This window comes from Chiloscyllium punctatum, chromosome 7 (genome assembly GCF_047496795.1).
Source record: "Chiloscyllium punctatum isolate Juve2018m chromosome 7, sChiPun1.3, whole genome shotgun sequence".
In the NCBI taxonomy this organism is placed as follows: domain Eukaryota; kingdom Metazoa; phylum Chordata; class Chondrichthyes; order Orectolobiformes; family Hemiscylliidae; genus Chiloscyllium; species Chiloscyllium punctatum.
In genome coordinates this window covers 98,528,986-98,552,027 of record NC_092745.1, presented here as the reverse complement: position 1 = coordinate 98,552,027, position 23,042 = coordinate 98,528,986, and positions in this window count along the sequence as shown.

Sequence of the window (23,042 nt, the reverse complement as noted above, 5' to 3'; positions counted from 1 at the left end):
CTCTTTGAACACTGGATGTTATAATGCTTCTCCTAGACCCAGACAATAGTAAGTCTGCAATTTAAAAAGGGCCTCACCAACTACTTTAGATTTACTTGAGAATACATGCTTCAGATTTGTCAAAATAAATCATTATGATAAAAAAAACTTAACGGAATAATGTAATTCAGCAAATAGATTCATAAAATAACTCAATGCTTAATACCAAAATAATAGTTAGGAATATATAAGTGCAGAAGTCCTTTACTATTATTCCTTTGCAAGAATTTTGAGGTACACTATAGAATGCAATCAGAATGATTATGGCATGATAATGTATGAGCAGGAGCCTATATCAGTAGGTTGAAGATTGGCACCATTTAATATGTAGGTCAGTTTCTGCCAATAGGACTGAGACATGCGGTTGAAACTGAATGAGGGGAAGGGTCAGGGTTTTGGAAATAGGGCTTTCAACACTTCTGTGTTTCGACGATCCATGATCCCTGTGGGGATTCATCAGCACTTTCTTAACTGAGCAAATGTCTTAAACTTGAACTCGGAGGGTACCAAGAAATGTGGGGTTCCAAGGAACTGATTCTGTTGAGGTTGTATTGATCCCCATGGCAATTCATCAGGAACATTTTATTCAACAGTATGAATGGTTTAAGATGCTCAGAGTCATTAAAATGGTTGAAAATGCTCACTGAGTCATTAAAATAGCTTCTTTTTTGTCAGATTTTGTGCTATTACACTTTAACTATAATTGGATTGTGGAGAGGAAGCACCTTTTTGCATGATATGATGAGATTAACTATTTAATTTTTTTGAAGAAGGAATAGTGACATCATCAGAATGGTTCAAGTCGTGCCTGATCTTAAAGAAATCAGCCCCAAAGTGAAATGAGTTATAATTTTGCTAGGTTTCCACAGATTGCTGCTATCACTTGCTCTGTTATGTGCTCTGACATGAAGTTATGAGTGCTATAGTAATGTGAGTCATTGTTTGGATGATATGGCAAAATGAGCTGTGTAGCCCAATTTCTGTTTGAATAGTAAACAGTATGAATCTAGTGAGCACTATGTTGACATTATTCCAAATTAACATTTGGCATATGGAGTATAATGTGGGAAAATATGAGTGTGTCCACTTTGCCAGGAAAAATAGAAAAGCAAAATATTTTTTAAATAGAAAGAGAAAGCAGAATGCTATAGTGATAAAGAGTGATAAGATAAAGAGTTTCCAATTAAAAATGGAGAATGGGAGGAATTTCTTCTCTCTGGGTTGTCAGTGTTTCAATTTACCTAATGAGCAATGTATGCTGAATCATTGAATGTATTTAAGGCTGAGTTAGATTTTTGATTGATAAGGGAGTTAAGGGTTGAGGGAAATGCAGGTAAGGTCACAGTCAGATTGGCCATAATTTTATTGAATGGCCAAGTAGCTCATTCCTACTCCCATTTTCTTTAAATCCTTATGTTACGTGTACAGGAGTGCTTCTGTTCTTAGTCTGAATTTGAAGAATCACAATCTCTAGAACGATTTGTTGCTTCAGGGTTTTCGCAGCTATAAGGGATTCTGTGGAAGGCTACAAGCTGAAGCTCTGACATGGAGATGTGCAATAGATGAATATACTGGAACGTAATGCTTTATTACTTTCCCCCAGCTAAAGTCGCCTTAGTTTTATCAGACCATAGTGCTGCTCTGTCATTAGAAAGAGACAACTGATGGTGATTTTACCCGAGGATCACTCTACCTCAGGTGAGTGGAGAGGTTAAGAAAGTAGGAGCTTCGTGGGAGTCTCAGCTGGTGTGAGAATTGAACCTACGCTGTTGGCATTATTCTGCTTTGCAAACCAGCCATCCGATAAATCGACCCCCGCCCCACCCAAAACAGAACAATCTGAGCTGCCGCTTGTTCATCCAAACACTATAGCAAGCCGGCAAAGAAGCTATAACTTTAATCCAGCATCTTACTCATGAAACAAAATGTTCAGAATCCATACGCATATTTGACACAACGGGGAAGAGCAAGCTTTATTCCTGAATAGGAGAAAGTGAGGACTGCAGACATTGGAGATCAGTTGAAAATTATGAAGCTGGAAAAGCACAGCAGGTCAGGCAGCAGCCGAGGAGCAGGAGAATTGACATTTCGGGCATAAATCGGGAATATGGGGGGAGAAGGAGGCTGAGAGATAAATGGGAGGGTGAAGGTGGGGCTCAGGGGGAAAGGTAGCTGGGGAGGATCTTGACTCTTCCAAAGCTTTATGACTTAGAAAGTTGGTAGCTATAATAGACCAGATATTACTTGAGTAGCTGAATACTTCTCCTTGCTGTTTTCCAATCTTCTAGCAAATATTTACTTTTATTTTTGCTTTTCGAGGGTGACTCACTAACACACTAACCACAACAATCTGCTAAACAAATTAACAGAGGCAATGATTTTTTGTAAAAACTTGGCTAATAATGGTGTGTTTTTGTACAGCAACTGTGACTCAGTATTTGTGCAGGGACTGCATTTACTATGAACAATCAAATATTGTTACAAAAACAGAAATTACTGGAAAAGCTCAGCCGGCCCCAGTTTGTTTACTCTTCCAGCTCTTTAGAAAATGTGTCATATTCATGGTCCCTTATCCTATAAGATCATTTATATTTTTATTTTCGGCACAAGGATGCCCGAGATTCATGCAACAACTTGCATTTATGCAGCATCATTATTTAGAAACTTATCCCAAATATTACCTAGAGATGTAATGAGACACAAGATAGATGTTGAGAAGATGTTTCAGGAAACGATACAAAAAGATTGTTTTGAAAAGAGGTGGAGACTTAGAAGGATTAAGGAAGAATCTCCAGAGTGTGAGGTTGATGCAGTTAATTTGAACTCATGTCGGGAAAGAAGAACACATGAGAACCAGAGGATCAAAAAGTTAGAGTTGGGGGCTAATGCAGGACTGGATGATCCTAAGAGGTAGGAAGGGGCAAAGCAATAGAAGGTTTAATATGCTCTGTGAGAATTTTTAATTGAAGGTAGTAAGTGACTAGGTGTCAATGAGGACAGACTTTGAGTGAGCCTGACTTGGGGTAGGATAAAAGGCACCAACATTTTGAATGAACTGAAGTGTCCGAAATATGGAATAAGGAAGGTTGGTGAAGAGAATGTTAGAATATTCTCTGAATGTTAGAATATAACAATGAATGATCATCATGGGGGCTCTGGCCATTGACAGTGTGAGTGAAGCACCCATATATGGGAGGTCCAAATTCATTCCCCAGTGAGTTCTACCATCAGGTCAAACTTAAATAAAAAATTCTGTACCACATAATATCAAATCTTTAACCTCCCTTCCTATTGTGTAAGCTTAACATATGTTAAAGAAAGAAGAATACATATAATGCAATTCATGACCTCAGGACATCACATAGTACTTAACTGTGTTTAAAGTACAAGCACTGTTGTAATGTAGGAGAAACAGAAGTCAATTTGTGCACAAAAAGCTTCCAAAGAGATAACAATCACACAATCTGTTGGGATTTTTTTTGGTAATGTTTCAGGATAAGTACTTTGCAGAACATTGGGAGAACTCTGTTCCTCATGTAGGATAGTGGGATCTTTTATCATTATCTCAGAAAGCAGACAGGCTCAGACTGTCTTTGCTTCCAGCTAGAGAGCAGTTGAATGTTCCTTGTCTTTTGCTGATAAGACTTTGCTGGTGCGAGCTGATTCTTGGGCTTGGTTTCTTCTGCAGACTGAAAGAGATTATTCTAATTGAACTCTTAACAACCTTCACTCTGCATACAATGTTACTGGTGTCTCAATGAGGCTGAAGTATCTTGTTTTCACTTATGATACACACCATTTGAATAGATGAGCAATAAGAAGTGACCAAGAAAGTAAAGCACAAACTAAAGTAAAAAATTACACCCATACTGCAGTTTGTCTTACCACTTTTACCAACACACAAAAGCATGCACTGTGAAAACGAGTATTGAGAGCATGTACCAACTGGCACTGTTAAGTTTTATTGACTGATCAAAATTTGTTATTGACCTCATTTGGATTTGAAATTAACCACATATGTCATGGTTCTGGATTAGTGGTGCTGGAAGAGCACAGCAGTTCAGGCAGCATCTGAAGAGCAGTAAAATCGACGTTTTGGGCAAAAGCCCTTCATTAGGAATACAGGCAGAGAGCCTGAAGGGTGGAGAGATAAGCTAGAGGAGGGTGGGGGTGGGGAGAAAGTAGCATAGAGTACAAAAGGTGAGTGGGGGAGGGGATGAAGGTGATAGGTCATGGAGGAGGGTGGAGTGGATAGGTGGAAAAGAAGATAGGCAGGTAGGACAAGTCATGGGGACAGTGCTGAGCTGGAAGTTTGGAACTAGGGAGAGGTGGGGGAAGGGGAAATGAGGAAACTGTTGAAGTCCACATTGATGCCCTGGGGTTGAAATGTTCCGAGGCGGAAGATGAGGCGTTCTTCCTCCAGGCGTCTGGTGGTGAGGGAGCGGCGGTGAAGGAGGCCCAGGACCTCCATGTCCATGGGGCTTTGGATGGAGGTGAGGGAGGAGGTGTGGGCGCAGGTTTTGCAATTCCTGCGGTGGCAGGGGAAGGTGCCAGGATGGGAGGGTGCGTTGTAGGGGGGTGTGGACCTGACCAGGTAGTCACAGAGGGAACGGTCTTTGCGGAAGGCAGAAAGGGGTGGGGAGGGAAATATATCCCTGGTGGTGGGGTCTTTTTGGAGGTGGCGGAAATGTCGGCGGATGATTTGGTTTATGTGAAGGTTGGTAGGGTGGAAGGTGAGCACCAGGAACGTTCTGTCCTTGTTACGATTGGAGGGGTGGGGTCTGAGGGCGGAGGTGCGGGATGTGGACGAGATGCGTTGGAGGGCATCTTTAACCACATGGGAAGGGAAATTGTGGTCTCTAAAGAAAGAGGCCATCTGATGTGTGCTGTGGTGGAACTGGTCCTCCTGGGAGCAGATCCGGTGGAGTCGGAGGAATTGGGAATACGGGATGGCATTTTTGCAAGAGGTAGGGTGGGAAGAGGTGTAATCCAGGTAGCTGTGGGAGTCGGTGGGTTTGTAAAAAATGTCAGTGTCAAGTCGGTCATCATTAATGGAGATGGAGAGGTCCAGGAAGGGGAGGGAGGTGCCAGAGATGGTCCAGGTAAATTTAAGGTCAGGGTGGAATGTGTTGGTGAAGTTGATGAATTGCTCAACCTCCTCGTGGGAGCGCGAGGTGGCGCCAATGCAGTCATCAATGTAGCGGAGGAAGAGGTGCGGAGTGGTGCCTGTGTAATAACGGAAGATCGACTGTTCTACATAGCCAACAAAGAGACAGGCATAGCTGGGGCCCATATGTGTGCCCATGGCTACCCCTTTGGTCTGGAGGAAGTGGGAGGATTTGAAGGAGAAATTGTTAAGGGTGAGGACCAGTTCGGCCAAACGAATGAGAGTGTCAGTGGAAGGGTACTGTTGGGGACGTCGAGAGAGGAAAAAAACGGAGGGCTTGGAGGCCCTGGTCATGGCGGATGGAGGTGTAGAGGAATTGGATATCCATGGTGAAGATGAGGTATTGGGGGCCGGGGAAAAGGAAGTCTTGGAGGAGGTGGAGGGCGTGGGTGGTGTCTCGAGGCTGATAATGAACATGTTGGCCAATGCTATTCCAGTTCCAGGAGGTGGATCAGCATTGTCAGAAATGATTTCGTTTCCTGAAGCCTCTTTGCATCTCTCCTGAAACTCTTTTATGATCTCAATCTTCATTTGATTAATCACATCCTTTAGACGCTTTGTCTCTCTGAATTGGACCCAATTATTTATAGAGTTTTCAGATTTTTCCTTCACTTTTGAATAAAGGTACACATTTGTTTTCCAATATTTGACACAGCCCCGTTCTTGATAAACTATCAAACTATATCAAAGAGCAACACAGTGCATATATCCTTTCCTTCAGCTCTCAATGTAAAATTGTCTGATTCTGTTTTGAATCCATTTCCTTTGCACTTAATAAGCTTCAAACATCCTGTTTGGGTTTGATCCTGGCTTCTGGAGTCATAGAGGTCTACATTACACAAAAAGACCCTTTAGCACATTAAGTCTGCCCAAGTCAAAAATAACCATCTAACTATTCTAATCCATTAATCCTGCACTTGGCCCATAAGTTTACATGCCTTGGAATTGCAAGTTTACCTCTTTAAAGGTTACAAGACAACGAGTGAATTCCTCTCTTCACACAGATTGTCCTTTTTGAATGTCAGTTTAATAGTTCCCAGGACTCGGACTAGATTTTTAAACTTCTAACTTTTTTCCTGAATATTAATATAACAGAAGTGGAACTCTCCAAAATCGCCAATGTAACTAAATGCCTGGAGTTCTGTGTGCAGTTTTGATCATAAAAGGTTATGGGGATAGTGTGAGTAAAAGACATTGAAGTGTTCAGCTACTTAATGAGGGAGCAAACTTGGCAGCAGAATAGCCTACTATTGTTCCTGCCTTCCCATTCCTTTTTTTTGAGTCTGTTATGTCAGGGCTTCTGCAGAGTCCCAGTGTGCAACTCCCATCTATGCTGCAGAAAAGCAATGTGCCTGTCTGTACAGAGGAAGACACAAGAAGATTCCCTGGAATAATTAAGATCCAAGGATCCACGAGAATATGGAATTGAAAGAACTTAGTATTTGTGAAAAAGTAGCATTGGAGAAATTAGTGAGACAGAAGTTGACAGAACTCTGGGACCCATGACCTTCACCATAGATTATTCAAAGAGATGGCTACACTGATAGCCTCAACTGATTGATATGATGTTGAGGTAGATGATCAGCCATGATGTAGAATAGTGGAGTGGGCTCAAGGGGCTGAATAGTCTACTTCTTCACCTATATTCCTGGAATAGTCATTTTCATCCCAACTCATTGGAATTACCTTCACAGGAGCCAAAAATAGAAACATGTTATGTTCACAAGCCTGACTATATATAGGGAACATTACCTGGCAAATATTAATTCCTGTGAGCTTTTTTGAGTACAAACATCTTTTGTTACTTGGTTCCTTCATAATCAATTCATTTCTTTGTACAATCACTTACAGTATTAGGTCTGAAGCTCTCCCTATCAACTGATACACAAGAACTCTTAGTCACTGGCAGTCTGCCTTCCTATTGACAGGTCGCAGAGCTGCGCTGAAAAGTGGCAGATGGAGTTCAACCTGCATAAATGCGAAGTGATTTATTTTGGAAGGTCAAACTTGAATGTTGAATACAGGGTGAAAAACTGGATTCTTGGCAGTGTGGAGGAACAACGGGATCTTGGGGTCCATGTACATAGATCCCTCAAAGTTGCTACCCATGTTGATAGGGTTGTAAAGAACATGTATGGTGTTTTGGCTTTCATTAACAGGGTGATTGAGATTAAGAGCTATGAGATTTTGCTGCAGCTCTATAAAAACCTGGTTAGACCACACAGGGAATATTGTGTTCAGTTTTGGTTGCCTCATTATAGGAAGGATGTGGATGCTTTACAGTGAGTGCAGAGGAGATTTACCAGGATGCTGCCTGGATTGGAGGGTTTGTCTTAAAAAAAGAGGGTTGGAGTGAGCTAGGGCTTTTCACACTGGACAGAAGAAGGAAGGGAGGTGACTTGATAAAGGTGTATAAGATTATGAGAGGATTGATAGTGTAGATAGCCAGAGACATTTCTCCAAGGCAAAATGGCTGTCACAAGGGGTCATAATTTTAAGTTGAATGGAGGAAGGTATAAGGGAGATGTCAGAAGTAGGTTCTTTACGCGGAGAGTGATGGGTGCGTGGAATGTACTGCCAGCGGTGATGGTAGAGTCAGAGACATAGGGACATTTAAGCGACTGCTGGACAAGCACATGAATGGCAGTAAATTGAGGGATGTGTGGGTCAGGTTGATCTTATATTAAGATAAATGCTCAGCACAACATTGTGGGCCAAAGGGCCTGTACTGAGCTGTACTGTTCTATGTTCTATTGTTAAACATTTCCAGAGTTAGGGCTTAAGGCAACTGAGCTGAAAATGTGTTGCTGGAAAAGCGCAGGTCAGGCAGCATCCAAGGAATAGGAGAATCGATGTTTCGGGCATCAGCCCTTCTTCAGGAATGAGGAAAGTGTGTCCACTTAGCCTGCTGGATCAGCTCTGATCTCCAGCATCTGCAGTCCTCACTTTCTCCTGAAGGCAAACTGAGCCATTTTCTAGCCTAGGCTGGAGCAAGCCATATTGCCTGATTTCAGCATATCTGATTAAGGCAGGAGAGTGGGCCTCATCTTGACAGAGGGAACAACTTAAAAGGGGAATAACCTATAACAGGGATATATCCAAAAGGGGGATTAGCAAAAAAAAAGGAAACAGAAGATTGAGGTTGGAAAGGAAAACCAGGGATTTACATGCAGTGTAAAGAATGTGGCTATCAGGGGCATAAGAAGGATTAGGGAAATAGAGGGACCACACTGGGGTTGCAGAGGAGAGAGTAATAGCGATAGGGGCAATGGGGATAATAAAGGATTGAAGCTAATATTAAAGGTGAGGACCATAAAGATCATCACCTGTGATGAAGCACTGAAACTGAATAAAATTATGAGGATATAAAGGTGAGGCTGGGCAGTAGAACAGATACCCATTCCAGCAAAATGGGAAATTGTGAGGTTCTTGGTGATCTGAAGTTTCTACCAAATATTTGTCCCAAACGTTAGGGTTGACGGACCTACTTTAGAAAAAAGCAAAGATATAATGGACTGAGAAATGTCAAACAGCTTTTGAAAGAGAGAAGGCCATTTTAACCAGTGAACGTGTGCTTGCAGCTCCAAACTTCAACCAAAATTCAAAGTAGCCATTGTTGTGAGTAGGGGCTGTCTTTCCTCAGGAATCTGGAATAGTGAGACCAATTGGATATTTATCCAAAGATCGGAAATGGTACTTCAAAAAATGGAAGGAAATCTTAGTTTATTCTTGGTGCAAACATTTTGAGATGTATGTCTGAATGGGGGAACACCATCTATCCTGATGGCAATCTGGTAATTGCCAGAAAATTGAATGTGATTGCAGATGCTTTGCCCAGACCTTAAAGAGGCCTGTTAGAACTGAAATGATAATAATGACTGAGGCCAGGAACATAAATGTATATGCTTGAATGTGTTTGTTGTCTTATATACTTAATTTTTGCCTTTGTAATGAGAAAAACCCTCCATGTGGAGGAAACGTCATAGAGTCATACAGCACAATACAGACCTTTGATCCCCAGTCCATGCTGACCATAATCCCAAACTAATCCAGTCCCACCTGCCTCCATTTTGCCCATATCCCCCCAAACACTTTGTATTCATGTACTTACCTAAATGTCTTTTAAATGTTGTAACTGTATCAATATTCATCACTTTGTCTGGATGTTCATTCTACACATGAACCACTCTGTATTTAAAAACAAAATGCCCTTCATTTTTTAAAAAAATTTTCTTCTCTAACCTTAAAAATATGTCCCCTAGCCTTGAAAGCCCCCATGATGATGGATAAGATTCCCAAAATACTTAGGGATTTATCAAACCTGTAACTCCAACATCTAATTTTTAAAGAGACTGTTACAGCCAAAAGATGACTCCACATATGAAGTTAATGACTGTCTATCTGGAGGAGTGGACTCTTGGAATAACTGTATGGAGTCAGGAAACCGTCAACAGACAAACTAAAACAGAAATGATAGGTGAGGCTGGACACCTCCTGTGCACATTTGTGTTTTGCCCTTCAAGGAATGAGCACGTAATGGGATTACAAACCCTAGTCTATCTGTGTTAGTAGTCTGGAGCAGAGTGTTGTAAAGGTTACATTTTGGGAACAGCCAATAATCATCCGTAGGTAAACAAAAGGAAGGTTTCTTTCCCCACTGGGAGAAAGTTCTCCACAAGGAAAGGGGTCCTTTTAAATGATCTTGTTACAATAACAGTGGGGATCAGTGAATAAAGACAGGGAGACAGTTCACTCCTGTTCACCCAAGGAGCTCTAATGTGACGTTATACCATCTGGAACTGTAACAAATTGGAGACCCACATTTGGAGACTGGTCATAACACATTTAATGGTGTTTTGAGCTCCTCCAATAACATCAGACAAAAGTATGAGATTAGGTTATGATACCATGAGTACACTTACCATTTTGAAATATGAAAAGCCATTGAAATTTGACAATATTGAAGGTAAATGACATCACCTTTTTAGGATTATTATTTTTAACCCAGTAAGGTAACTTTGAAATGACCTTGTTAGGTTATTGATCAGAGAAATAACACAAAATATTCCATATAACATCATTTGCAACATAATGTTGCCAATTTTCTGAGATGTCAGCTCTGAAGTTATTGAGCCAAACTGCTCCAGGGATCCAATCTGCTTGAAAATGCCCCAAAACCATGATCATGCCCTTTTAAATATTTTAGCATTCTAATTGCAATGAAGTATCCATTATTTGTCTGAATTTTCAAAATTTACGACTGGTAATTAAGGGTTGGTGATTTACTTTAAAGCAGAACGATTATCTCTGGCAATCGTTGGGTGAGTTGAAGCCCCCTGGCTTGGCTCCGGGATTATCAAATTAAACAGATCAAGAGGTAGGTTGGTTGGGAGAAATCACAAATAATTTGTGCTTGAAATGATTACAGTATCCAGGTTTTACCTGATTAGAGATTTGCACAGATTGCAGTGTTTACAGGATCTTAGCTGTAAACATCAAGTTAAACAGGCAAGAATGATGAGAAGGTGACCAGGCAACACTGTAATGGTGCCAGTTATACTCTCATTGCTACAAAGAACCTACAGTCAGTGTGGACATCACTCATAGGCACTGGTATCACTCTAGGCTTGTACCTAACCCTTAATTCATACTGGATGGTATAGTTGATTAGAACAGCATTCGGCAGCTTGCTCTCTGCGCTGTTTTGGGACATTACAATATAAATGAAGGCAAGGCTTTTGGATAACCTGCCTTCTGATCTGAGGACCCAGCTCAATCCCTGCAAGTTAAAGGTATAGTCAAAAGTTGCTGGAGAATCCTAAGGTAGGAGATTTGCTTTCACTCTGAACGTTCTGTCCGTGGCTTGCTACAGTATTCCAGTGTAGCACAAAGCAAACTTGAGGCAAGGAACCTCATCTTTTGACTCAACACTCTACAGCCTTCTGAACTCAACATTGAGTTCAACAATATTAAATCATAACATTCCCCATGGGAAACTGATTAGCAAGGTTAGATCTCATGGAATACAGGGAGAACTAGCTATTTGGATACAGAACTGGCTCAAAGGTAGAGACAGACGGTGGTGGCGGAGCTTGTTTTTCAGACTGGAGGCCTGTGACCAGTGGAGTGCCACAAGGATCAGTGCTGGGTCCTCTACTTTTTGTCATTTACATAAATGATTTGAATGCGAGCATAAGAGGTACAGTTAGTAAATTTGTAGATGACACCAAAATTGGAGGTGTAGAGGACAGTGAAGAGGGTTACCTCAGAATACAACATGATCTGGACCAGATGAGCCACTGAGCTGAGAAATGGCAGATGGAGTTCAATTCAGATAAATGTGAGGTGCTGCATGTTGGGAAAGCAAACCTTAGTAGAAGTTATACACTTAATGGTCAGGCCCTAGGGAGTGTTGCTGAACAAAGAGACCTTGGAATGTAGGTTCATAGCTCCTTGAAAGTGGAGTCGCAGGTAGATAGGATAGTGAAGAAGGCGTTTGGTATGCTTTCCTTTATTGGTCAGAGTATCGAGTACAGGAGTTGGGAGGTCATGTTGCGGCTGCACAGGACATTGGTTAGGCCACTGTTGGAATATTGCATGTAATTCTGGTCTCCTTCCTATTGGAAAGATATTGTGAAACTTGAAAGGGTTCAGAAAAGATTTACAAGGATGTTGCCAGGGTTGGAGGATCTCAGCTACAGGGAGAGGCTGAACAGGCTGGGTCTGTTTTCCCAGAGCGTCGGAAAATAAGGGGTGACCTTATAGAGGTTTACAAAATTATGAGGGGCATGGATAGGATAAATAGACAAAGTCTTTTCCCTGGGGTCGTGGAGTCCAGAACTAGAGGGCTTAGATTTAGGGTGAGAGGGGAAAGATATAAAAGAGACCTAAGGGGCAAATTTTTCACGCAGAGGGTGGTATGTGTGTGGAATGAGCTGCCAGAGGATGTGGTGGAGCTGGTACAATTGCAACATTTAAAAGGCATTTGGATGGGTATATGAATAGGAAGGGTTTGGAGGGATATGGGCCGGGTGCTGGCAGGTGGGACTAAATTGGGTTGGGATATCTGGTTGGCATGGACGGGTTGGACCGAAGGGTCTGTTTCCATGCTGTACATCTCTATGACTCTATGACCCACTTCCATTTGTCTTATTTCTTTTATTCATTTACTTTTCATTCAGAAAACTGATATCACATCTGGACACATCTTTTTGGTTCTTAACCCATCACCACAAAATCTTTTGTCAGTTGACCTCTTCCGCCCGATACCTTTTGCACTGACCTTCCACTTGATTCTTCCTCACCTGTCAATATCTATTATCTTTTGATGTGTCCCCAGTTCTGATGAAGAGTCATTATCACACATTATTATGATTATGTTAACCTTTATCTGTCCACAGATGCCGCCTGACCTGTTGACTACTTTCTGTTTGTTTTCCAGATTTCCAGCAATTTGCTTTTGCCCTCAGAAGTGTTCCAAAAATATTTCAGGTATGACATGCATTTTGCGTGATCTGTATGGCATAAAATTTATCAGTAGGTTGAATAATGATACAAGTGTGTGTCAATCAATAAAAAGTGTACATGTATTCAGAAATACACCACCCTCATTACAAGGATAAGCCAAAATGCCTGCACAACCCAACCAGCCGTAATTAATTTATACTCTAATTGATGCTAATTGTTTGATGGTTCCCACCCAGCACCAACTCACCCAATTAAATTGTTTTTCCCTGTAAACTGACCTCAGAGAAGGGCATTAAATTCCATGATGAAGTTTAAGAACACAACTCTCAATCTTGCTGGGCTAAAACATCTGTATCTGAACTGTTTGATAGTGTCTACAAGTCCTGCAATTCTACATCCTCAAAGTGAGAGATCTCGGTTGAGGAATCTTTGTCTTTATCCTGCAGGATGTTTGCTGAGCATGTAGGAGCAGGAGGGCATGATTTAAAACTGTCAAGATAAGGTGTCAAGTCATCATTGTGCACAGGAACCTTTTACACTGGTTGCTGGCATCCAGTCAACATGACTGAGTGGTGCATGCCCTGTGACCGTGTATGGCTGAAGATTCCCATCTTTGCTGTTTGACATCACCAATGGGGACACTTATTGACACTTAGCCTCCTTCTCTATTGCTGTCAGTATGTGGATAGCTGGAGGACTACCTTCAATTCTTGGCCTCTCTCTGATGTCTTGTATTCCTTCCTCCAGCAAGGAGGAAAAGAAGAGACCTTTAGGCAGGATTTCCTGATCTCAATTGAGCTGGCTGCTTCCTCACAGGCTGAAAGACCACTTCAATATCTGTATAATGCCATTGCTGTATCAAAATGATCCAACTTGATGACCTAATTCGACAAGTTGGTTGCCCACATCTTTGGAGCAGGCAGCCATTCTGATTACCAGCTCATTCTTGGGGAAGATCTCATGCATAAAGTTCCCTGAACTTTCCCAGTTATCCCTGTGCAAATGGGGCTGGGAAAATCCAGCCTATGAGCGAAAGTAAAGCAGTGTATTAAGTACAATACTTGTGAGGGTCACTTTTTAAGATGATACTGAATTTCAGTTGCATATGATGGCCTGATAGGCATGTGAGTAAGTGCCTAGACAGAGAAGGATGGGTACAATGCAAGGTAAACTGGCATGAGGAGTGATGCGCAGAGTAGATGAAGGAAAATATATGAGGAATGGAGTTAGTTGTACATCAGGATATACTTGAATATCTCGTGCCATTCATCTTTCCAGATCTGACTCAAGTGATGTGAATTCACACACATCAGTTTCATTATCTCTATTTGAGGACAACATTGTTACTGACTGCAGTATATGGTTTTTCTTACAGTTTGCCGATTGGTTTTGCTTTAATCACACCACTAAACACAATAGCCATTTTCTTCACAGAAATTATTCAGGAAATCAAAAACCCAAACATGCCAACAGCATTTCCGCTTTGTTTGGAAATCTATCATTAAAGAGATAAGAACAACTAACTTTCTCAAAAACAGAACATAGTTTCAGAAGATTTGGTCCTCAAATTGGATTTTCCACAATATTGGGTAGCTGGTGAGCTTTTGGGACAGAGGGACCTGAAGATTGTACTTTAGTAGGATGTAGAGACAGTGGTCGAAAAGTGTGGCGCTGGTAAAGCACAGCAGGTCAGGCAGCATCCAAGGAGCAGAAGAGTTGACATTTCCGGCAGGAGTTCCTTGGATGCTGCCTGACCTGCTGTGCTTTTCTCCAGCATTACACCTTCGAATCTGACTCTCCAGCATCTGCAGTCCTCACTTTCTCTCTGTAGGGACAATGGGTCAAGGGATGGTGGGTTGATGAGAAGGTTGACTGCTCAGCCTCATTTTTAGGTCATTAGCCAATAAGCTTTATAATTTAAGATGCTGCCTGACTTGCTGTGCTTTTCCAGCACCACTCTAATCCTGAAGCATAAAACCAGTCAACCTAATATCTGTCACTGGGAAAAATTCCACCATCCATTTTTAAAGTAGCAGGATGTTTAGAAAATCATCAGAACAACAGGCAGAGTCAACATAGTTTTGAGAAAGGGAGATAACGTTTGACAAATTTGTTCGAGTTTTTGAGAATTTAGCAAATGGAGTGAATTAAGGGGAATAAATAGATGCAATACATTTGGATTTCCAAAAAAAATTCAATTAAGCATCAGAACAAAACTGTAAGTGGAGTGCCACAAGAATCTGTGCAGAGCCTTCAGTTATTTATAATATAGATTAATGATTTGGATATGAGGTTTAGCTGCATTCCAAGTAAATTTGCTGATGATACAAAAATAAATAGGAATGCAAGTTGTTTGGAGAACGTAGCAAGTCTGCAAAGAGATGTAGATAGATTAAGTAAATATGAAACCCTCTGCATGAAAAAGTTGCCCCTTAGGTCTCTTTTATATCTTTCCGCTCTCACCCTAAACCTATGCCCTCTAGTTCTGTACTCACCCACCCCGGGGAAAAGACTTTGTCTATTTATCCTATCCATGTACCTCATGATTTTAATAAACCTCCATAAGGTCACCCCTCAGCCTCCGATGCTCCAAGGAAAACAGTGCCAGCCAATTCAATCTCACTCCATTGCTCAAATTCTCCAAATCTGATAACATCCTTGTAAATCTTTTCTGAACCCTTTCACGTTTGACAATATACTTCCGATAGGAAGGAGACCCAGAATTGCACAAAATTTTCTAAAAGTGGCCTAACCAATGTCTTGTACAGCTGCAACATGACTTCCCAACTCCTGTACTCAATACTCTGACCAATAAAGGAAAGCATACCAAACGCCTTCTTCACTTCCTACCTACCTACCCTCTACTTTCGAGGAGCTATGAACCTGCACACCAAGGTCTCTTTGTGCAGACACACTCCCTAGGACCTTACCATTAAGTGTAAAGTCCTGCTAAGATTTGATTTCTCAAAATGCAGCATCTCACATTTATCTAAATAAAACTCCATTTGCCACTTCTCAGTCCATTGGCCCATCTGGTCAAGATCCTGTTGTAATCGGAGATAACCCTCTTCGCTGCCCACTACACCAATTTTGGTGTCATCTGCAAACTTACTAACTATACCTCTTATACTCACATCCAAATCATTTATATAAATGATGTAAAGTAGTGGATCCAGCACCGATCCTTGTGGCACTCCACTGGTCACAGGTCTCCAGTCTGAAAAACAACCCTCCACCAGCACTCTCTGTCTTCTACTTTTGAGCCAGTTCTGTATTCAAATGGTGAGTCCTCCCTGTATTCCAAGAGATCTAACTTTGCTAACCAGTCTCCCATGGGGAACCTTGTCGAACCTTGTTGAAATCCATATAGATCACATCTACCGCACTGCCCTCATCAATCCTCTTTGTTACTTCTTCAAAAAACTCAATCAAGTTTGTGAGACATGATGTCCCACGCACAAAGCCATTTTGACTATCCCTGATCAGTGCTTGCCTTTCCAAATACACGTACGTCCTGTCCCACAGGATTCCCTCCAACACCTTGCCCACCGCCGACATCAGACTCAGAGGTCTATAGTTCCCTGGCGGGTCCCTACCAACTTTCTTAAACAGTGGCACCACGTTTTCCAACCTCCAGTCTTCTGGCACCTCACCTGTGACTATCGATGATACAAATATCTCAGCAAGAGGCCTAACAATCACCTATGTAGCTTCCCACAGAGTTCTAGTGTACACCTGATCAGGCCCTGGGGATTTATCCACTTTTATGTGTTTCAAGCCATCCAGCACTTCCTCCTCTGTAAAATGGACATTTTTCAAGATGTCACCATTTATTTCCCTACATTCGTTATCTTCCATATCCTTTTCCACAGTAAATACTGATGCAAAATACTCATTTAGTATTGCCCCCATCCCCTGTGACTCCATACAAAGGCCGCCTTGCTGATTTTTGAGGGGTCCTATTCTCTCCCTAGTTACCCTTTTGTCCTTAATGTATTAGTAAAAACCCTTTGGATTCTCCTTAATTCTGTTTGCCAAAGATATCTCATGTCCCCTTTTTGCCCTCCTGATTTCTCTCTTAAATATACTCCTACTGCCTTTACACTCTTCTAAGGATTCGCTTGATCTATCCTGTTTATACCTGACATATGCTTCCCTTTTATTTTAACCAAACCTTCAATTTCTTTAGTAATCCAGCATTCCCTATACCTACCAGCCTTTCCTTTCACCCTCACAGAAATATACTTTCTCTGGACTCTCGTTATCTCATTTCTGAAGGCTTCCCATTTTCCAGCTGTCCCTTTACCTGCAAACATCTGCCCCCAGTCAGCTTTAGAAAGTTCTCGCCAAGTACCGTCAAAATTGGCCTTCCTCCAATTTAGAACTTCAATTTCTCTCAACTTTGTTAAAGCCTATTCCATCCTTCCAGTCCTGATGAAAGGTCACCAATCTGAAATGCTAAATCTATTTCTTTTACCACAGGTACTGCCTGACCTACTGAGTATTTTCTGTTTTTCCTTGTCACATTATAAGATTTGGTGTATACTGCTTATTTTCCCCCCTAATCAACATGTTGAGAGATGTTATTACACTGCTCTGGAGTAGGTGGGGTTTGAACCTGGGGCCTTACAGCTCAGAGGTAGGGACCCCACCATGACATCACACTGTTTTAAATTCATCAAGTATTTGCAGCCAAACTGTTATGATTGGCTGGCAACTATACATTTGACATCAGCTGCAGGTGTACATATAAAAACGACAAACAGCCGTGGCCCCAAAACAGATCCTTGTGGTACACAACTAGTAACTGAACTCCAAGATGAATATTTCTCATCTACCATCACCCTCTGTCTTCTTTCAATGAACCAATTTCTGATCCAAACTGCTAAATCACCCTCAATTCCATGCCTTTGTATTTTGTGCAGTAGCCTACTGTGGGGAACTTTATAAAACACTTTACTGAAATACATATTCACCACATCAACTGCTTTACCCTCATACTACCTCAAAGAACTCAATAAGGTTTGTGAGGCACAACCTACCCTTCATAAAACCATGTTGACTATCCCTAATCAAGTTGTTTCATTCTTGATGATTATAAATCCTACCTCTCATAATTCTTTCCAACACTTTACCCACAACTGAAGTAAGGCTAATTGGTCTGTAATTACCAGGGTTGTCTCTATTCCCCCTCTTGAACAAGGGAACAACATTTGCTATTCTCCAGTCTTCTGGCACTATTTCTGTAGACAATGACGACATAAAGATCAAAGCCAAAGTCTCTGCAATCTCTTCTCTAGCTTCCGAGAGAATCCTAGGATAAATCCGATCTGGCCCAGGGGATTTGTGTATTTTCACACTGTCAGAATTGCTAACACCTCCTCCTTATGAACCTCAATCCCATCTAGTTCAATAGCCTGTATCTCAGTATTCTCCTCAACAACATTGTCTTTTTCCAGTGTGAATACTGACAAAAAAAATTCATTTAGCGCCTCTCCTATCTCTTCAGACTCAAGCACAACTTTCCACTACTGTCCTTGACAGGTCCTAATCTTAAAGGTAAAAACAATGACTGCAGATGCTGAAAACCAAATACTGGATTAGTGGTGCTGGAAGAGCACAGCAGTTCAGGCAGCATCCAACGAGCAGCGAAATCAACGTTTTGGGCAAAAGCCCTTCATCAGGAAAAAGGGCTTTTGCCTGAAACGTTGATTTCGCTGCTCGTTGGATGCTGCCTGAACTGCTGTGCTCTTCCAGCACCACTAATCCAGGTCCTAATCTTACACTAGTCATTCTTTTCTCCCTGAGATAGCTGCAGAAAGCTTTAGAGTTTTCCTTGATCCTACCTCCCAAAGACTTCTCATGTCCCCTTCTGGCTCTTCTCAGCTCTCTCTTTCAGTCCTTCCTGGCTAACTTGCAATACTCAAGTACCCTAACTCATCCTTCACGTCTCATCTTTATGTAAGCCTCCTTCTTCCTCTTGACATGAGCTTCAGCATCTTTAGTAAGCCACGGTTCCCACACTTTGAATTACTTAGATTGGAAACAATTCAAAGATGATTAACAGATCTGATTTCTGGAATGAAGAGATTGTCTTATGGGGAGAAGTTGAACAGAATGGTCTGGTACTCATTGCAGTTTGGAAGGACGAGCGGTAATCTTACTAAAACATTTTAAATTAGGAAGGGAATTGACAGGCTGAAGCTGGGAGGATGTTTCATCTAGTCAGAGAATCAAAGAACTAGGGGTATAATTTCAAATTAAGGGGTTTCCTATTTAGGGTGAGGAGAACTTCCTTCTCTCAGATGCTTTTAGTGTTTGCAATTCTCTCCCCGCAGTGGGTAGTGGTGGCTGTGTTGTTGAATATATTCAAGGCTCAGTTGGACAGCTTTTTGATCCACAAATGAGTCAAGGGCTATGAGGGATAGACAGAAGAATGAAGCTCAGTCCACTTCAGATCATGATCACACCGATTGGTCGAGCAGGTTCAAGAGCGTGAAAAGCCTCTTCTTGCTTCTACTTCTTATCTCCTTATGTCACAGTCTAATTCATCACAGTAAATTCCACTGTCACCTTTTTTTGGGCGTTAGTCTGTTTAAGAGTAAGAAAAAAAGACATTTTAATGTTTTTACATTCAGTCAACATAAAAGCAAAATACTGTGGAAACTGAAGCCAAATCAAATAATTTCCAAGTTTTTGCATGGTGCTGGCTTTGTTGCAATTGCATACAGCTACAATTGTTATGGCAATATATGTACAATTGCATCATATTATTCTTTAATTTTGGTGTGGTTAAATTAAAAATAATGAGTTTTTCTTCCCCAAGCAATTTGCTGAGTTTATCTATGAATGAAAGGCCCTACATTACAGAAGAGGAAAAGTCTGGTCTTTTCATAGGAGGGGTAAATCCCAATGCCAAAGATAACAGTGTTTACACTTCACTTTGAAACTTCTTGTGAAAATAAAATTGAGCAAACAATAGAACAAACTCAATCTCTTATAGTCACAAATAGACAGTTCACAAACAGATAAATGACTCCAGATGAGGAAAGTAGGCTGTGAAGAAAGGAAGAATAATGGTTCCTGAAATAATGCAAAGGAAATGGTTAATGATTAGTGAAGAGTCCTACAGTGCAGCACTTAACTTTATCTGATGACTGAACATTTTTATTAACTGAATAGAAATGCCTTTCTCCTCAGAAACTGTTTTCTAACAAACCCTGCTGCTTTCACTGCAGTTGTTAAATAGTTTAGTTGTTATTTCTAGTGAACTAAATTCTCTTGCTCACATCACACAAAGTACTTTGATCCTTAACTGTTCCATGTGACATTGAGAACTATGTACATTCTTCTGATATTCTGATCAGGTAAATGTTGGAACTTTGTGTGATTATAAGTTATGAAACAAAACATGATTATGCTTTTGGAGGGTGTGGAGAGTAGAGTTAGGTACTGTGAATTGGGAGTCACAGGTAAATGGGTTAGGATTTGGAATAAGAAATTTAGTGAATATCCACAATGCAGTGTTTCTATTCTGAAAAGTTTGTAATGAATTAGGTAATATTATCTGATCCGTCTTCTCTGTAAATGCCAAATAACTGGAATGAATACATAGAGCCATAGAGATGTATAGCATGAAAACAGACCCTTCGGTCCAACTCATTCATGCTGACTAGCTATCCCAACCCAATCTAGTCCCATTTGCTAGCACTTGGCCCACAACCCTCCAAACACTTCCTATTCATATAGTCATCCAGATGCCTTTTAAATGTTGCAATTATACCAGCCTCCACCACTTCATCTGGCAGCTCATTCCATACACACACCACTCTCTGCATAAAAACGTTGCCCCTTAGGACACTTTTATATCGTCCGCCTCGCACCCTAAACTTATACCCTCTAGTTCTGGACTACCCCACCCCAGGAAAATGACCTTGTTTATTTATTCTATCCATGCCCCTCATGATTTTATAAACCTCTATGAGGTCACCCCTCAGCCTCCGACGCTCCAGGGAAAAGAGCCTTAGCCTATTCAACCTCTCCCTTTAGCTCAAATCCTCCAACCCATGAAATGAGCAGATTTGATACTGAGTCGAGAGTGGGGTGCTGGAAAAGTACAGCAGGTCAAGCAGCATCTGAGAAACAGGAGGATTGACGTTTCGGGCAAGAGCTCTTCATCAAGAATGAGGCTTGTGAGCTGAGGGGAGTGGACAGATAAATGAGAAGGAGGTGGGTCAGGGGTAAGGTAGCTGAGAGTGCGACAGGTGGGCAAAGGTGGGGGTAATGGTGATAGGTTGGAGAGTAGGGGGGGCATATAGGTGGGAAGGAAGATAGACAGGTCATGAGGACGGTGCTGAGTTGGAACTGGGATAAATGGGGGGTGGAGAAATGAGGAAACTGATGAAATCCACATTGATACCATATGGTTGAAGGGTCCCAAGGCAGAAGATGAGCTGTTCTTCCTCCAAGCATCAGGTGCATAGGGTGTGGATAGAGGAGACCCAGGGCCTGCATGTCCTTGGCGGAGTGGGAGGGGAGAAAGTGAGGACTGCAGATGCTGGAGATCAGAGCTGAAAATGTGTTGCTGGAAAAACGCAGCAGGTCAGGCAGCATCCAAGGAGCAGGCGAATCGACGTTTCAGGCATGAACCCTTCTTCAGGAATGAGGAGAGTGTGCCAAGCAAGCTAAGATAAAAAGTAGGGAGGAGGGACTTGGGGGAGGGGCATTGGAAATGTGATAGGTGGAAGGAGGTTAAGGTGAGGATGATAGGCCGAAGTGGGGGTAGGGGCAGAGAGGTCAGGAAGAAGATTGCAGGTTAGGAAGGTGGTGTTGAGTTCAAGGGTTGGGACTGAGACAAGGTGGGGGGTGGAGGGGAAATGAGGAAACTGGAGAAATCTGAGTTCATCCCCTGTAGTTGAGGGTTCCTAGGTGGAAGATGAGGCGCTCTTTCTTCAGTCGTTGTGTTGCTATGGTCTGGCAATGGAGGAGTCCAAGGACCTGCATGTCCTTGGTGGACTGGGAGGGGGAATTGAAGTGTTGAGCCACGGGGTGGTTAGGTTGGTTGGTCTGGGTGTCCCAGAGGTGTTCTCTGAAATGTTCTGCAAGTAGGCGGCCTGTCTCCCCAATATAGAGGAGGCCACATCGGGTGTAGCGGATGCAGTAAATGATGTGTGTGGAGGTGCAGGTGAATTTGTGGCGGATATGGAAGGATCCCTTGGGGCCTTGGAGGGAAGTAAGGGGGGAGGTGTGGGCGCAAGTTTTGCATTTCTTGCGGTTGCAGCGGAAGGTGCCAGGAGTGGAGGTTGGGTTGGTGGGGGGTGTGGACCTAACGAGGGAGTCACAGAGGGAGCGGTCTTTTTGGAACGCTGATAGGGGAGGGGAGGGAAATGTATCCCTGGTGGTGGGGTCCGTTTGGAGGTGGCAGAAATGACGACGGATGATACGATGTATATGGAGGTTGGTGGGGTGGTAGGTGAGGACCAGTGGGGTTCTGTCCTGGTGGCAATTGGAGGGGCGGGGCTCAAGGGCAGAGGAGTGGGAAGTGGAGGAGATGCGATGGAGAGCATTGTCGATCACGTCTGGGGGGAAATTGCGGTCTTTGAAGAAGGAGGCCATCTGGGTTGTTCGATATTGGAACTGGTCCTCCTGGGAGCAGATGCGGCAGAGACAAAGGAATTGGGAATATGGGATGGCATTTTTACAGGGGGCAGGGTGGGAGGAGGTTTAGTCTAGGTAGCTGTGGGAATCGGTCGGTTTATAGTAAATGTCCGTGTTGATTCGGTCGTCCGAGATAGAAATGGAGAGGTCTAGGAAGGAGAAGGAGGAGTCTGAGACGGTCCAGGTAAATTTGAGGTCGGGGTGGAAGGTGTTGGTAAAGTGGATGAATGGTGGAGATGAAGGAATTGAAGGAGGGGGACTTGAAATGTTTGGCCATGGGCAGTAGGGTTGGTTGATGCGGGTGTCCCAGAGATGCTTTCTGAAGCGCTCTGCGAGTAGGCATTCTGTCTCCCCAATGCACAGGAGACCGCATCGGGAGCAAAGGATACAGTAAATGATGTGTGGAAGTGCAGATAAAACTCTGATGGATGTGGAAGGCTCCTCTGGGGCCTTGGATGGAGGTGAGAGTGGAGATATGGGTGCAGGTTTTACAATTCCTGCTGTGGCAGGGGAAGATGCCGGGAGGGGAGGGTGGGTTTGGGCGGGTGTGGACCTGACAAGAGAGTTGTAGTGGGAATAATCTTTATGGAAAATGGATAGGGGTGGGGAGGGAAATATATCTCTGGTTTTGGGGTCCATTTGTAGGTGGTAAAATGGCAGAGGATAATACGATATATCCAGAAGTTGGTAGGGTGGAAGGTGAGGACCAGAG